This window comes from Vombatus ursinus, unplaced genomic scaffold (genome assembly GCF_900497805.2).
Source record: "Vombatus ursinus unplaced genomic scaffold, bare-nosed wombat genome assembly UNPS02014893.1, whole genome shotgun sequence".
In the NCBI taxonomy this organism is placed as follows: Eukaryota; Metazoa; Chordata; class Mammalia; order Diprotodontia; family Vombatidae; genus Vombatus; species Vombatus ursinus.
In genome coordinates this window covers 2,305,210-2,313,800 of record NW_020954671.1, presented here as the reverse complement: position 1 = coordinate 2,313,800, position 8,591 = coordinate 2,305,210, and the positions used below count along the sequence as shown (strand labels likewise).

At 37.4% G+C, this 8,591-nt stretch overlaps 1 protein-coding gene and 1 pseudogene across 1 annotated transcript in view; both read left to right on the top strand.

Moving 5' to 3' along the window:
* SLC35F4 (solute carrier family 35 member F4) overlaps positions 1–8,591 on the top strand; it is a 274,043-nt gene that overhangs the window by 229,590 nt on the left and 35,862 nt on the right. The gene's annotated exons all lie outside the window — the stretch shown is intronic.
* LOC114028589 lies at positions 5,712–6,418 on the top strand (annotated as a pseudogene).

The following is an 8,591-nucleotide window of genomic DNA, read 5'->3' as shown; positions in this document are numbered from 1 at the left end:
CAGAGGCAGAGAGACAAACAGACACAGAGAGGGACAGCACCAGAGAGAGAAAGAGGGAGAGAGAGAGAGAGAGAGAGAGAACAAGAGAGCAAGCTGGAGATAGAGAGATGGAGACGGAGAGACAGAGACAGAGCACTCTTTGCTTGTTTACTCAGTAAACTCCTGGCTGGCCCTGTAATCCTATGATCCTATGAGAGCTAGTGCTTGTTAGGTAATTAACCAAGCTTCTGTAGCATTCATCTTGGAGAGCTCAGTTACCTGCAGCAACTAATTGAGTCTATGTGGCTTCCCCACAGCTCCATTTAAGGACCCTGAGCTAAAGAAATGATCAGAATCCAGCATCTCAACAGGGAGAAAATCAGAGTTGTGGGATGACCCAGCTGATAACACAGTAGAAATGATAGCTGTAATCAAGATATGAGGCCATTCTATGCTTTCTTAGCACTTTATTGATTTTAGCAGAATGGCTGGGAACTTAACTTTTTCCTTGTCCTAGTATTTAGTGCCAAAGAAGAAGCTGATTATTAAAACTGAGCCATCCAAAAAAAAATTCAAAGAAGCAACAAAAGAGTTTTGCTCACAGTGTGTCCTGTCTATTAACTATTGAGAATACTTCACAGATTCATATTGGTTTGGAATGTATGTCCATTTATAAAGACTTAAATTATCACAAAAAGGGATAAATATGAAATCATTAAAAATTGCAATTAAAATTGTAATTGGCTGCTAAAGATAATTTTGTATTCAACTTCTACCAAAATGAGTGCAGCATTGGGGTATATATTTTTATGACTATGCTTAATATAGTAATTATAAGGAGATCTATAAACACCATATGGTTATATTGCAAATGTTAATATTTTGCACATACCTATATCAACAAATAATTTACTGTATACATCTGTGTACATATGTATGTTTGCATATGTATTCCTACTTTAAAGTTCCTACAGTTTAGTAGTATTGTTTACCAAAAAAAAGTCTGTGAAATACTTCCAGATTACTACAAAGCAAATGAAGCCAGTTTTATTTGAAATTATCTGCTTTAAAAAATAAAGGTTTGGATTGTTTGCTCTTAATGGGAAATATTACCTTGGGAGTGAACTTCATTTCCTCCACCTGTCATGTGTCTGATTAATAACTCAGAATTTCCCTAAACCTATGACGTGACTGGACACATTCACCTGTGAGTTTTGTTGGAATGAAGTTTCAATGTGCTTGTAATCAAATCAAAAGACTTGTGTCAACCACAAAGCATTTACTACGAAAGGAATATTCTCCTGGGGTTCCTCTTCACATGTAAGATGAATATAGCTAGAAAATTCCAAAAGCTTTGATTCCTACTCCCTCTATTCTCATAAATGTCACCTACCAAGAAAAGAAGAAGCTGAATTCGGTCTTCATTTATTCTCTGCTCTTTGAAAAAATAAGAACTTGAGCACTAGAGTTGGAGTCTGAGTAACAGGGGATAGAATTTATGCCAGCACTTCACTTTTTGAATCCTCTTTCTCTTAAGTTACATGAAAGCATTTGTAATTTTTCTTATATTTAGTATCAGAATAATTTTCAACTATGTACCAACATTACATGTTATAACCTACAATTTACTTATTTGGGAATGAGTCAGATAATTCAGTCATGTATACAATTTATTTGTGTCATAGAATAAAAATCACTTCTTTGTTTTTTGAAAGGCAAGATTGTTCAAAGCTTAAAAAACATCAGGTGGCCAAGCTAAGGAACACTACCTGTTTAGGAATCAACTTCTATCCCTTCAAAAATAGAAGTCAGTCAGTCAATAAACATTTATTAAGCACCTACTATAAAGGAGCCAAGATGGTGGATTAGGGGCAACCACCCAGCTGAAGTCTCTCAACCTTCCACCAAAACAACTTTAAAATAATACCCTAAATCAAATTTTGGAGTAGTAGAGTCAATAAAAAGTTGGAGTGAGAATTTTTTCTGGCATAAGAAAACGTAAGAGGTTAGAAGGAGAATTCTGTATCACTGGAGTGGAGGTCTGTCCAGAGCCCATACATGTAACTGTGGTTGCAGCAGCTTTGAGATCTCTTAGCCAAGAGATGGTAAGGGGTCAGACAACTACTGAGAAAGAGATTATAGGGGACCTTTTGCTGGCACTGAGTAAAGCTGAGCACTGAGTACTGGCACGAAGTGGAACTCTATTGCCCATATGCAGTTCTGGGTCCCAGTTCAAAGGTGGAGAGAAGTGCTGGTGGTTGGTCACAAGGTATCACAAGTGCTGGTCATGGTACCAAAGCAGGGAGGAGTTCTAGCACATGCAGCTGCAGAGGACCAGGGGCTTTTCCTTAGTAAAGACCAGAGTACAGACGAGGACAGTCAGATCACATCACTTTGGAAGCACCAAGAACTTGCAGACCCCCAGAACTAGTTTTGAAAATAGCATTATGAAAAAGCCTGAAGCTTGGAACAATGCCTGTTCACTCCCAGGTGAGCAGAGCCCAACTTTAACATAAAGTTCAAAGCCAAGAAATAGGTTGGGAAAATGAGCAAACAACAACATCCAAAAATAATTTGACTATAAAAAGTTACTAGGGTGGCAGGGAAGACCAAGATGTAAACTCAGAAAAAAAGAACAATGTGAAAACAACTATGAAAAAGCATCGAAGAAAAATCCTAACCCCAGTCCAAAAGAAATTCCTGGAAGCTTTAAAGAAAGAGATAAGAGTAGAGGAAAAACTTGGAAAAGAAATGAGAGTGATGTAAGAAAATTGTGAAAAAAAATTAATAGCTTGGTAAAAGATGCACAAAAATACTGAAGAAAATCATACCTTAAGAAACAGAATTGGCCTAACAGTAAAAGAGGCACAAAGATTTACTGAAGAAAAGAATTTCTTAAAAAGCAGAAAAGGTCAAATGGAAAAGGATGCACAAAAATTTATTGAAGAAAAGAATTACTTAAAAATTAGAATTGGGCAAGTAAAAGCTAATGACTTTGTGAGACATCAAGAAACAATAAAACAAAGTCATAAGAATGAAAAATAGGAGAAAATGTGAAATATCTTATTAGAAAAACAATTGACTTGGAAAAACAGATCAATGAGGGATAATTTAAGAATTGTTGGACTATCTGAAAGCCATGATCAAAGAAAGAACCTAGACATCATATTTCAAGATATCCAGAGGGTGAAATAGAAATTGAAGAAATCCACTGATCACTTCCCAAAAGGGATCTCAAAATGAAAACTCCCAGGAATATTATAGCCAAATTCCAGAGCTCCCAGGGCAAGGAGAAAATACTTCAAGCAGCCAGAAACAATTAAAATAACATGGAGCCACAGTCAGAATCACACAAGATTTAGCATCTTCCATGCTAAAGGAATGGAAGGACTGGAATATAATATTCCAGAAGGCAAAGGAGCTAAAATTGTAATCACCTACCAATAAAACTGAGTGTAATCCTGCAGGGGGAAAATAGATATTTAATGAAATGGAAGACTTGCAAGCATTCCTGATGAAAAGACCAGAGCTGAACAGCAAATTTGAAATTCAAACAGAAGACTCAAGAGAAGTATAAAAAGGTAAACATGAAAGAGTAATCATAAGGGACTCAATAAACTGTTTACATTCCTATATGGGAAGATGATACATGTAATTCCTAAGAACTTTATCATTATCAACACAGTTAAAAGGAGTATGCATAGACAGAGGACATGGGTGTGAACCGATTATGTAGGAATGATTTTTAAAAAAATGAAGAGGTTAAAAAAGAGAGATGCACTAGGAGAAGGAATAAGGGAGAAGAAAAATGGGGAAATTTTTCTCATGTAAAAGAGGCACACAATGAAGAACTTTTACAATAATGAGGGAAATGGCAGGGTGACAGGAAATGCTTTAACCTCATTCTCATCAGAATTGGTTCAAAGAAGGAAGAATACACACACACACACACTCATTTATGTATAGAAATGTAACAATAGGGAAATAGGAAGGGAAGGAGTAAGAGAAAATGAGGGAATGATAAAGGGGAAAGCAGAATAGGGGAGGCAGTGGTTAGAAGCAAAATAGATTTTTGAGGAGGAACAGGACACACACACACATTTGAGAGAGAGTGTGTGATAGAGAGAGAGAGTGTGTGTGTGTGTGTGTGTGAGAGAGAGACAGAGAGAGAGAGAGAGAGAGAGAGAGAGAGAAGATAATGGGATGGTGGGAAAAACAGTTAGTAATCATAACTGTGAATATGAATGGGATGAGCTCACCCATAAAATGGAAATAGAAGCAGAATGGATTAGAAACCAGAATCTAACAATATGTTCTTTACAAGAGACATACTTGAAACAGAAAGACACACACACAGTGTTAAAAAAAGGATTGGCACAAAATCTAACATGCTTCAACTAAACTCAAAAAAGGCAGTGGTGGTGTAAGGTCCAGAATTCCCCTGGCCAGGGAACCCTGTACCTCCCTTATAATCTTGGGGTGAGTTTGATACCGAAGGAAGAAGCCAAGGAGCTCGAGATTGTAGCAGTAGTCTAATCAATTGGGTTACTTACATTGGGGGCTAGTATGATGGATCCCTGCCAAGAGTTCAGATAATCAGCAGTCTGGGGTGGCAGCCAGACCAATGGTGGATCCCCTCGAAGACGCTCCCAAAATCTCTGTGCTAATTATAGATATCACACAAAGGGAGGAGGAGCCATAGGGTACTTCACTGCAGATTAGTGGATATTTCAGGTTTTTCTGCTTACTTAATGTTTTGGCTAATATTTTAATTTATACTTAGTATTGATTGAACCTGATTCCCAGATGTCCAGGTGTTTACCCAGTGCTGTTGGATAAATGCCTAGGCACTCAAGGTTAGGCACTGGTCATATAATGGTCATGTACTAAGTCACAGTATCTAAGTTATGATTCAGTACCTAAGTTACGATTTTTTAATAGGTCACCATGTCCAGGTTTCCACCTTTCACAGAGTTTAAGTTAATGGCTTTTTGCTTCGTATTGTGTATTATGGCTTTTCCCCAATCAGGACCCTGCAAGTAGCAATCATGATATCAGAAAAAGCAAAAGCAAAAACATACCTGATTAAAAGGGACAATCAGGGAAACTACATTTTGCTAAAAGGTACCACAGTCAGTGAAGTAATATTAAAAAATCTTATAGCAAGTTTCTCTGATAGAAACCTCATTTCTCAAAAGTATACTAAGTATAGAACTGTGTCAAATTTATAAAAATAAGAATAATTTTCCAATTGATAAATAATCAAAGGATATAAACAGACAGTTTTCAGAAGAAGAAATCAAAGCTATCTATAGTCATATGAAAAAGTGCTCTAAATCACTATTGACTACAGAAGGGCAAATTGAAACAGCTCTGAGGTACCACCTCACACCTATCAGAAATGACAAATGCTGGAGGGGATGAGAGAAAAATAGGGACACTAATAAACTGTTGGAGTTTTGAACTGGTTCAGCCATTCTGGGAAACAATATGGAACTATACCCAAGGGGCTATAAAACTGTGCATGTTGTTTGAGCCAGCAATACCACTACTAGGTCTGTATGCCAAAGAGAACAAAGAAAAAGGAAAAGGACATATATGTACAAAAATATTTAAAGCAGCTATTTTTGTGTTGGCAAGGAATTGGAAATTGAGGGCACACTCGTCAATTGGGGAATGGCTGAACAAGCTGTGGCTTATGATTATCATGGGATACTAGTGTGCTATAAGAAATGGTGAGGAGGATTGCAGCTGCAGACTCAATCTTGATATCTGCATTTGCTTGTGATAAGGAGGAGAATGTGGCGCTGTTCAAGAAGATGCACGCCAACGTGAGGAAGCTGCTCGAGGGCATCGACAGATACAATCCTGAGAACCTGGCCACCCCAGAGCACTATGTGGAGATCCCGGCCAAGGAGAGCCCCTACGACCTGTAAGCCAACTTGGCCGTGCTCAACCTGGCCGTCTTCCAGACCACAATGATAGCCCAGATTCTGCTGAATGCCCTCACCAGTCTCCCCCACATGGACTTCACCCTGTGCAAGTACATGATTGACCACGCTCAACATGTAGAGAAGCCCATCAGGTAGATTCTGTACTTGGGAGACTTGCTGGAGACCTGTCATTTCCAAGCTTTCCGGCATGCCCTAGATGAGAACATGGCATCATGATTTTCATGGCGTCACAGGCTTTGAAGACTCTGTCCAGAAATTTATTGGCCACATTGTGGGTATCACATATTGACATATTGGCTGCTGGCCTAGATGTTGGGAGGTCTGTCAAACACCAGCTGAAAGTATGGATGAGCAAATACGACTGGAACTCCAATGAGGCAGGATAGGGCTTCATTTGCAGCCGAGAAGAAAGCATTAAGCCCAAGAACATTGTGGAGAAGATCGATTTTGAGAGTGTTTCCAGCATCATCACTTCCTCCCAGTAACTCCTTCGAAATATCTCCTTTTTAAGGTATTCTATTTCCCCTTACATATGGCCAGCTTCTTAAATAAAAGTCCTTTACTTCCAGAAAAAAAATAAATGATGAGGGAAATGGTTTCAGAAGAACATGGCAAGACCTATATGAACTGATACAAAGTAAAGTGAGAAGAACCGAGAGTTCATTGTGCACAGTAACAGCAATTGTTGCAATGATGACCAACTGTGAAAGACTTAGCTACTCTGATGAATGCGAAGATTCAAGAAATCCCAAAGGACTCATAATGAAAAAAATGCTATCCACTTCCAAAATGAGAACTGATGAACTCTAGTTGCAAATTGAAATATAATGTTCTCACTGTCTTTGATTTTCTTGATTTTTTTGAAACATGGATAACATGGAAATATGTTTTGCATTATTTCATATGTGTAATTAATATATTGCTTGTCTTCTCAGTAGATGAGGGAGGGGTGGCCAGGAGGGAGAAAATTGGGACCTCAAAAAAATTTTTTTAAATCTTTAAAATAAATAAAAAATACATTGAAAAAAGAAAAGAAAAAAAAGCACCTACTATGGGCCAGGCATTGTGCTAAGCACAGGAGATACAAGGAAAAGATGACACACACACACACACTTTCTCTCTCTCTCTCTTTCTTTCTGTATATTTACATATAATTTGCACACACACATATACATACACAGACAAACATACACATATACACAGATAGTGGGCAGCAAAGTGGCACAGTGGATAGAGCACTAGGCCTAGAGTCATCTTCCTGATGGCCTTAGAGCCTTATTAGCTGTGTGATCCTGGACAAGTCATTTAACTCTGTTTGCCTCAGTTTCCTTATCTGTAAAATGAACTGGAGAAGGAAATGGCAAACTGTTCAGTATCTCTGCCAAGAAAACCCCAAATGAGTCATGGAGAGTCAGTTACAACTGAAAACAACTGAACAACAACACACACACACACACACACACACACACATATATATATATATATATATGTCAATGAACAAGAGGAGAAAATTGTGTAACATTATGTACCAAAGGGTCAGGATATCTTTAGAATCTCATAAAACACAGATTGAAGCAAGAGTATGAAATTAAGGGTTACCTAAGGTTCACTTAGATTTTTGTTGTTCAGTGTTGTTCAGTTAACATCTAGAGAATTCAGTTGCATGAGAAGATTTTGACAGTATGTTACAAAAAACAAAAACAAAAAACTTCATATTGACAATTTTAAGGAAAAATTTTTCCAGAGATTTTGTAACTATTAAGAAAGGTAATGGCAGATTATCTGGATTCATGAGACCACTGTTTCATTCTTTGTCATATTCCACCTTTCTTTTCCTATGTATATACACATCTTGGCTAGATATTCTAATGCTGCTTTCCCAAGAATGGTCTGTTTCATTTGAATCTTTATTTTAAAAATCCATTTAATTTTTGAAATGTATTTTTATAAAACTTAAGTATCAATGATCTCAAAGTGTTATGGCTTTTTCAGATCTGCAATAACAATGATTAAGAGAAAGAAGAAAAATAAAAGAAAAGGAAGGCTGCTGAACAGTATTAACTCAGTCAACAAATAATCTAGGCTCTCTTCTACCTTCTCCTAGCTGGCTAACATGGGGTTGGGGGGAATCTCTCCTTTCAGATACGAGTCCTTTTTTTTTTTTTTTTGTTGAAACTCTGAAGGAGGAACAGGTTCACACAAACTAATATTTTAACAAAGGACGTCCATACTGTTTTTCTTGTTAATATAAACAGAATATCAGGTTGGGTATGAGAATGGGCTATCATTGCCCATCATCAAGTCCTATAGAATTGTCCTATATTTTGGGAAAGAAAAGAGTTTTTAAAAATAAAAGAAGACGTGATAGGTCTTAAGTGATCTTCTGTGTGACTTTAGGAGTTAGGGTGCCTCTGTAGCTATTAAAAAGATAACAAGTTGTGCAAGCAGTATTTATCCAAAACAATTGACCTTTTAAGTGTAGTCACACAGTATAAGAAGGATTCCTAAAGCTGTAGCAAAGCCCTTTTGTTTGTGAGATCTGATTCAAATTTTTGTCTGAGGCTATCAAGTTCTAGGGAACTCATCAATTTTCCCTCTAAGTGTGTATGCCTCTGTGTGTGTGTGTGTGTGTGTGTGTGTGTGTGTTTCTATTTGGAA